This window comes from Maniola jurtina, chromosome 8 (genome assembly GCF_905333055.1).
Source record: "Maniola jurtina chromosome 8, ilManJurt1.1, whole genome shotgun sequence".
Classification (NCBI taxonomy): Eukaryota; Metazoa; Arthropoda; class Insecta; order Lepidoptera; family Nymphalidae; genus Maniola; species Maniola jurtina.
The window spans coordinates 7,958,902-7,968,360 of record NC_060036.1 but is presented as its reverse complement, the minus strand read 5'-3'; the positions used below and the strand labels follow the sequence as shown (position 1 = coordinate 7,968,360).

The following is a 9,459-nucleotide window of genomic DNA, read 5'->3' as shown; positions in this document are numbered from 1 at the left end:
TTTTTAAAAGAATTTAGTCTTTTGTGAAGTGGAAAGTAACTTGTAATAAGTGGTTCAGATTTTGTATACATCGAATGAGAAGTTAGTCGTTTGGATTTATTGTTGACTGGATATTAAAACTGAGAGTTCGGCAGTTCAAGGGTAGGTTTTAATGATTTGACGGAGGGCAGGATAGCCCATGATTTGGATTTGACTTAGGGCAAGGAAGCCCGCGACTGACATGACAAGATTGATTAGAAACACGAGGACGTGTTAAATTCAGGACGGCCGAACTGTAAGGTTATTTTTAAAAATTGATTTGAGTTGTCAAAAATAATATAAAATTATTAATTTATCTAATGCAGGTAGTTTGATAAAATCGATATTTCGCTCATTCGATGTCATACAATCTGTTACTAGGAGGCCGACAAGATTGAACTTGCATAAATACGGGTGTTTTGAAGGTTTTAGTTCAGTCTCCTTCCGAGATTCGGAGCGATATCGCATATTTTCGGTATTTGGGTTGTGAACTGGATAATTAGATGTTGTGATAGCAATCACGCTCTAATTAAATTATTTATTTTGGCATTAGTTTGTTTAGATTAAAACTCTCGGATAACCTTACACATTAAACTTGTGTTTTTTTTGTGTTGGTTTTGGAGAGGACATTCCAATAATTCGATAAAAATATTTAAATAATACCTGCTTTTCTGAGTGACGCCAATACATGATCATCCACCTCGATGGAAACCAGTTGTTAAACTGGTCAAGGTTGACAAACCATTCCGATGAGATTTCATTTTAATTTTATGACCTTTCATTTTAATTATTATTAGAATGTTGGTCAGAAGCAAACATTTCAAGGTACCATGAAACAATTATTCAATTATGTATATACATTATACAATATCGATCCTATAAGTATGGGTATGGTCTCATTAGATTCAGCGTAAAAAAACATAGAAAATGACATCTTAATCGCCTAGTTTGTAAAATGTGCATTTTTTTAAATTTCCCCCTGGGAGGGGCTAGACCCCTAAATTTTGGTAGAACTCGGCAGATCCTCATTTCTAGTGCCAAGATATTGTATACAAAGTTTCATTGATATGTACATATTTTGACGCAAAACGCTTATATTTATTTATTAACGGTCTTATTTTACCTGTACTAGACCACAAAATGTTATCATGCCAAAATCACACGATTGAGACAAAAAGTCTTTCTCAGTTTGTTCTAAGAATATTTTTAAAGCTTTGCCATTGCTTGAGTTAGCTAAGTAGATGTATACTTTAAATAATAATATTTTACTATAGTAACACGTGCAAAGCCCGTACGATTCCCCTTATGATATTATAACTCAGGATATAAATTAATAATACTCAAAAATAAAATATATCCATAAAATTATAATTGGCGTAAAATATTTGAGCTGCCTTCTAATAAATTCAATGACATGGAAAATCAGTCGGCTGAATATTCTCTGCAAACGATTGATGTACCTAATATTGTATCTAATCTAAATATTCAAATCAATTATAAAAGGATGTTTTAGTAAATTAAGGCGTTTTAATAGTAATTAGTTATTCAGTTTGCTCATTTATAATTAAAGAGATGTAAGAAAAATTATCTAATCTTAATATTTTTATAATCTTAACTAAGAATTAATTAGGTACCTAATTGAAAAATTAATATTTCTAGGACTTACATACATACTAGTCTTTATACAAAGTGTTTAAAAATAACTCGGGTAATCAGTATTATGAATGAATGAATGAATATACTTTTATTGTACACCACTAAATTAGTACAGAAAAACACATTCAAAGCTCAACAAAATATAGATACAATTTGGCGGCCTTATCGCTACCTAGCGATCTCTTCCAGGCAACCAAAATGGTCCAAAGGATATAGCTGTAGTTATTAGAGGTATTATGTGAATATTGAAACAGTAACTTGGTTATCTTAAGGCCGATTCACACCGATTGCGTACACGTGACACGTGCGAAGTGACATGCTTAATCCCCTAACCGGGTTACGCATACGTCCACGCTTTGCGCAAGCGGTGTGCCATGTTTCATACAGTTCCATACATTATAACGCAACGGTAATGGTAGACAAACGGTGAGACCCATACGTTAATTAAAATAGTATTACAATAAAACTTAAAAGGCACAAGGACATTCAATATTGTCCCAGTACGTCCACTAAGAAATTGGCGTTCGCTTCCTGACAGTTTGTAAAGTCGCGCAGTTTATGTGAAAACTTGCAGATACGATGTGGCTCTACTAGCAAACTAGAAGACAAGTGCGGGAGACGTGACAGCCCTCCATTTAGTGCCTTAAAATCTTACATAATACGAGTTTCTAAGTTGAACAAGATGTTGCGATCGTGCAATAAGTAGAGTAAGTACCTACTTTTGATATGAGTGTACATTGTACCTCTTCGCTGCAATGGTTCGGAATAGTTGTTTTAAAAGTAGCAGTTCTAAGGTTTTAGACAGAGTTGACTTAAGCAATGATCTTTATAGAATCGCTTAGTTTTAAAAAGAAACTATAAAACAATTTTATTTTATTTATTTTCAAACAACTTTATTGTTAACAAAATTAGGAAGAGTAAGATTCAGGATACACTTAATAAAACAAACGACCTTATCACTAAAGTGATATCTCTTCCAATTTTAATTATATTTATTTACTTTGCTGGCTCAGTGATTTAAGGAGGATCTTGCAATTGAAGCCACTCATATCTGTCTTGTACTACGTCATGCCAAAAGGCTCTTCCAAAGAGCCTCGATAGCTCAACGGTTGAGGAGCGGCCTGAATTCCGAAAGGTTGGCGGTTCAAACCCCACCCGGTGCACTATTGTCGCACCCACTCCTGGCACAAACTTTACGCTTGATTGGAGGGGAATGGGGAGTATTAGTCATGATTAGCATGGCTAATATTCTTTTAAAAAAAGTTTTGCAGTCCATCCAGCACTACTTGGGACGTCCAACAGAGTGTTATCCTACTGGACGGTCCAAGTATGATAGTCGCATCGCACGATCATCTGCCATCCTCTCTAAGAGTTCAAGCCAACGAAGTCAGGCCGATTTAGCCTCCTCAATTCTATTCTTGGCTTTAACCCACTTCTTCAACCTCTGGTTAATTTCAGGAATGGAAAAAACTGATACGATTTTTTTTTCCGTCAAATCAGATTTTAGTTTATTATTTTCATAAAACTAGACATTGAAAACTAAATAATAACAGCCGTCACATAGAATGATGTCTAACCCTTCTACCAAAAGTTAAGTGACAAAGTACCAAATTACATTTTCATTAAAATAACTTCATTCAAAAGGTCCCTTTGACAAAGTGGAACAAACTTTTCACCTTTGGACTTCTCCCCAAAGTCAGTAAAACATCAAGAGCCAGAAAGAATAAAACATAGACCGTCTGCTAAAATAAATATTTAACTTTTTCCATTCAATGTCAGTTTATTTAACAAACCATGAAAACCTTAATAAACGCTGAAATTCTTTCAGTGAATCCACTTACTACTTTTAGACGTATTGCTGTTATTTATTATTATTTTGAAGGAAATAATTAATTGCAATTAAAACAAATGCCTATGTGTCCCCCAATTAAACTATTTAACTACTTTATAATATATATGTATAATAAATACTAGCTGACGATTTAGGTTTTTCGAAATCCCATGGGAACTCTTTGGTTTAGCTTATGTGCTAATCCAGGATATTATCTATCTCTATTCCGAATTTCAGCCAAATCCGTCCAGTAGTTTTTGCGTGAAGGAGTAACAAACATACACACGCACACACAAACACACACACACATACAAACTTTCGCCTTTATAATATTAGTGTGATGTGAAGTGTGATATATATACATATATATAATATAATATATTCTTGAACTGGTTAACAGAGCTTGACATAACCACATCCTTGGGCAATTTTTCCCATGTATAACAACTTCTGTTGGTCAGAAAGTGTTTTAATGAATGTTGATAAATATGATGTAACGATGATTGAAGTTGAATAGGATTTCCATCTATAACAATTTAGTTCCGTTAGCTATAATAATATAATTCGAATACATTTTCGACGTGTCGCGTCAGGTCTTTCCGGATGATGCTGCATTATGCATTTCACTAACGAACGCGTGCTCCAAGAACAACGTACAGAAAATTTGAATTCAGAATTTTAATCCGTTACAATCGTTTAAGCTTCCACTGACTCAAAGTTACGGAAAAGTATTCAGTATTTTCAAACAAATACTTTTTTAGGGTTCCATATCCAAAGGTTAAGATGGAGTCCTCTTAACGCCACTCTGCTGTCTGTCTGTTTGTCTGTCCGCGTGTCACGGGTCTCTAACCCGTAGACGAAAAGAGTTACAGATCTGAAATTTCGGTATTAAGTGTAAAACGTTGACCTGAATTCGAATATTGAAATAAAAATTCAATTAAATTATTTTTCAGGGGGCCTCCCATATATTATTAAAAAGAAGACGATTTTCTTACCCCGGTATATGGGGTATCATTGACTCGAACTCATTGAGTGAAGAACTAATGTATTTTTTATTATTTTTTTTCTTAAAAAATAAAGAAGTAGGGGGTCGTCAATTTGGTAGCTTATTATAATTTTCGTTGGGAACTCTAATTTTTTTGAAAATTAAATATAGCCTATATCACTCAGGAATAATGTAGCTTGCTTCTGGTGAAATAATTTTCAGAATCGATTCAGTAGTTCCAGAGATTACTTCCTACAAACAAACTCACAAACTTTACCTCTGTATGTTATTATAGATTTTAAACAACAATACTCAAAACAATGATCCATTAAGTACTTTAAGTAAGCTTTGCCCAAAACATAATTATCTACGCAACCCTAGGTCAGACTCTCACGATTTTTGATATTTATTCTAGGTCAAATTAGGCAATTAAAACTTTTAATTTTAAACATGAATTGAATCAATATCGAAAGCATCAAAAAGATTTTAAAACATAGGTGAAGATTAAATATAATAAAGGAGGCAATAATACAAGTCCTAGGCAATTTTTGCAGAATATTATTAACTGTTTTGAATGTAACTTGTCGTTCGGGCCTTCATTAAAATAAAGGATGTTCCCTATCCTGTATGCATTATTGAATCATTCTTTACATATTTACTTCAATAAAGCATTATTGGCGAGTTAATTGATTGAGATGAGAGAGCTATTAGAATTGAATATTGCAAGCAAAATCATAATATTTTCCAGCATTGTTACAAACTTGAACAATGTGCGCTATTTATAAAAGAAAGAATTTTATTAATAAAAAAATCTACTCATTTTTATGAAAACAAATTTAATTAAGAGCATTATTTAAGAGCTGTCCGAGTTTGAGAAAACAGAAAGTTATTTGCCGGAGAGCCCCAATTAAGGGCAAAGCTTTCTGGACTTAATCCAATAAACCTACTCATTTAGTGAACGGAATGAAAGGTAAATAATTTTAGGGCGGTGAACGTAAAATTGTGCGACAGAAATTCGTTGAAACAGAAGGGCTACACGAAACAAAATGTATTCGTTTGTTTGCCACGGAATTAATTAAACAATACAAACCAGAATCAAATGCCGTCCTTGATAAAACGCTCCTGTTTTAATGTTATTGGTTTAGTTTTAGTTTTGCTTTGTACGGTTATCCCTCGTGTATAGATGTTACACAAACTATGTAAAATACCTTCGTCATTTTCAATTTTATTATATACTCAAATGCTAAATAGTATCGCAATCTAAAAATATCTTATATGTTTCTTATTATGTAAAATGTGGACTTATTATTTTTTACATCTCAAAAATTATTTTGTTGAATGACTGACAGACACTCTGAGTTAAAAATTAAGTTATAACTTCAAGTTCTAATTTTCATTTTCATCGAAGTTTATTTATCAATCAAAATTGTGGTTAAACTTAGATCTGGGGTATGCCCCAGTTTCAAATCACAACACACGTTTGATTTCCATGAAAAAGTTTTGAGTGCCTATAAAATAACAAAAGGAAAGTTGTATTTTTAAACACCCCAGTAAATATTAATTAGAACTACACGTGGATGATTAAAGGATTAGACTTGGATCTGGGTTATGCCTCAGTTTCAAGTCTAAACCACACGTTTGATTTCTATAAAAATATTATGTGAGTCTGTTTTTTTTTGTGTGATGTAACCACAAATTCACCTGCCAAATTTCATAATTCTAGGTCAATGGGAAGTACCCTATAGGTTTTCTTGACAGACACGACGGACGGACGGGCAGATAGACAACAATGTGATCCTATAAAGGTTCCGTTTTTCTTTTTGAGGTACAGTACTTTTAAAAGTATTAGAACTACACGTGAATGATTGAAGGATCATCCCGATGTTTTAAAAATACCTAAATAAAAATAAAACAAGTACAAAAACTAAATTATAGTTTGAAATGGCATAGCGACAGGTTGACATGGCAATCGGGGTATGAGGTCAGTCGTGGAGGGGGGAACGCCCGTGTACCCGCGCAGCGCCCGCGCTTTTCCGCACCGGGATAGCGCGTGGGATGCCATATCATATTATGAAAGGGCTCTACCTGTACATTCTAAAACAGATTTTTATTTATTTTTAAGTAGGTATAACAGTTTTTGATTTATCGTACAAAATTTTGAAAAAATACCCGAGAGTCCGGAATCCTCGGTGCGAGAGTCTGACTCTCACTTGTCCGTTTTTTTTCTTCATAAGTGACGCAAAAAACCACTAAGAAAGGATTTCAAATAATTCCATCAGAGCGAAACTGGGTTAGCTTAGCTTATAAAATTTCATGCTACAAATGCGGGTATAGCTCCAGCGTGAAATAAATCAGGTCTTCATAGTTCTTTTGACAGTAATCAGTTACTTAGGTAGCGACAATCTACCGCCCACACCCCAGTTACCACCACCGATTTATTAGATCAATACTTACCTACTCCATTTTATTGCTTACCTACGAAATCCATGTATATTTCGCTTTTTATTGTATAAAACTTAATTATATTTGCCTAAACTGTAGGAAAGAATTCCTTAGTGAAGTGGTAAGAAAGCGCATGTACCTAAGGGTTTGCTACATTTTTTGCTCAAACTCTCAGAGATGAAACATACAGACATACTCGTATTTGCGTGAGGCCTCCAGCGCTCCATTTCCTGCTTTCGCTTATTTCCCCCGGGATGAGTAAACTTATACATAGCACACTCGTAACTTCTACGAACATCTTGGATGGAAACAGAAATACAATATTGATAAAGAGCTTTTGGAAGGTCGTGTAAGTATACATGGTAAAATATCTACACGCACCTATCAAATTATTTCTGCAGCTTTTAGGACCTATGAACTTGTAATCTTTTTCTTTCTGATCATGTACTTACTTATCTTAAGGATGTCGCCAAAGTGAAAGCCAGGTCGTCTGCAATCTGCCCTGCATCTTTTTGTCCTGTTTTCGTCCCTTCTGAAGCCTCTATCGGTACGCCCACGATATCGGTTGGTTTAGCACTTGAATGAGCAACCACGTTGTATGGTGATTGTACGGTGAAAGTAAACTAAGATTTATAAATGCGGAAGTGTGTCTGTCTGTCTCTCTAACTGCTAACTTTTTACGGTCCATCCGTTAAACCGATTCTCGAGGAATTTTGTATAAGTTGGGGTACCTTATGCATCCCATGAATAAACATACCTAGGCTATTTTTTGTCCCGGAAAGTCAAAAAGTCGCCACGGGATCTTTCGAGTACAGAGATAACCTGCATCCCGTAGGCTCCTTTTTATCCCGGAAAATCGAAGAGTATCCTTGAGATTTTTAAAAAACCTAAACCGGAACCTAATGCGGACAAAGTCGCCGGCATCATGTAGTAGTTAATATTCTCCTTTTGCCAGGAGTGGATAATACATCAATTGCGTTCAATTTTAATTACGAACGCTTTCACGTGTGATTGCTTCGTTCGCATTATTGGAATTAACGGCTGTACTGCTATTTTCAATCATTCAAGAGCTAAAAGAATTTACAAAACAAGGGAGTTTACATCACGCTATTTACAAGTGTAAATTAAAAATTTATAACACCTCCGACAAGTGAAGGTTACAGAATTAAAAAAGAGCTGATAACTTTCAAACGGCTGATCTGATTTTCTAGGATTATAGCTAAGAACACTCTCGATCAGGCCACCTTTCAAACAAAAAAACTAAATTAAAATCGGTTAATTAGTTTAGGAGCTACGATGCCACAGACAGATACACAGATACACACGTCAAACTTATAACACCCCTCTTTTTGGGTCGGTGGTTAAAAAGGGCTTGCAAATATTAAGCTGCATTTGTGAAATGAGAAACTGACTGACTGACATAATTATCAAACCGTAAGGTCTTGAACCTTGAGTTTTTGTCAGGAGGTTTTCTCTATAACGTAGATTCTCAACTTTAAGGTAAAGTTTACTATGTATTTAGCCACAGATACCGTTGTGTGTTAGCCACTGAATCTCACTTCATCTTCACTAGAAATCTTGTTTCATTCAAAAACTACAATGAAGGATATTCATATAAAGTTTATATTATACTTGATAATAAGGGAAAACAAGTTTTTGTGAAACAACAGACTATCAAAGGAACTTGTTATTTTTAGATTAAATTATCCGTAATAGAGACAGGAAAATATGTTATTAATATTATACAGTCTCACGGACTAAGTTTTAATGAAAAGTTTATTTAACATGCCCGGGATGTATAAAAATTAAACTTTAAACCGTATATTTTAAAAAAAACTTTCTTGGCGCTTTGACTTTAATTTTCAACTTTCCTCTTACGTAATTTGAATACAAGTTGCTATCAGATTTCATAATTAATTGTTAAAAATCCTTGTAATTCTACAATTTATAAATATTGTTTTGATATTTTTGTAGATTAAAGTGCATTTACTTAATTTTACGCCACACTATATTGAACTAATACTAATATACTAGATCATTTATAATCAAAAGAAAATTAAAATGGTTTGCAGTTTCCTGTGGCATATTGCTCAGAAAGAGCTCCGCAAATACACTTTTGCATCTTGAAAATGGATGGTTGAAGCTGGGTCCATAATAAAATGGACCAAGAATAGTCACACATACCTAGGTAGTGTACGTACCCACTTACAAGCTCGATGAGTAAAGTAAGCTTTATAAAATAAGAACATAGCAATATAATAAATAGCATAGAATATACAATTTCTCCTATCGAAAAGCATCCAAAAAATATTCGCAGACAATTGGAATAATACCAACATATGTATATTAGGTACCAGAAATCGTCATAAAAGCTAGTTACAGCTTCAAAACGTCTACGCAAAATGCAGAAATTCTTTGTGGAGTCGAGTAGGTATATGCTTTTATAAGATGATTCCGAAATAGTTCATAGATTTGTCATCCATCCATCTATCAGCCCGTATGCGTCCACTGCTGGACATAGTCCTCC

General features: G+C 34.1%; 1 long non-coding RNA gene across 1 annotated transcript; it reads right to left on the bottom strand.

The window, feature by feature from the left end:
* Window positions 1-890: 890 nt before the first annotated feature.
* LOC123867586 lies at window positions 891-6,909 on the bottom strand. The gene is made up of 3 exons (XR_006796447.1): window positions 6,898-6,909; window positions 2,854-2,855; window positions 891-997 (listed from the first exon to the last, which is right to left on the bottom strand). It is a non-coding gene; the product is annotated as an uncharacterized LOC123867586 (long non-coding RNA).
* Window positions 6,910-9,459: the final 2,550 nt, after the last annotated feature.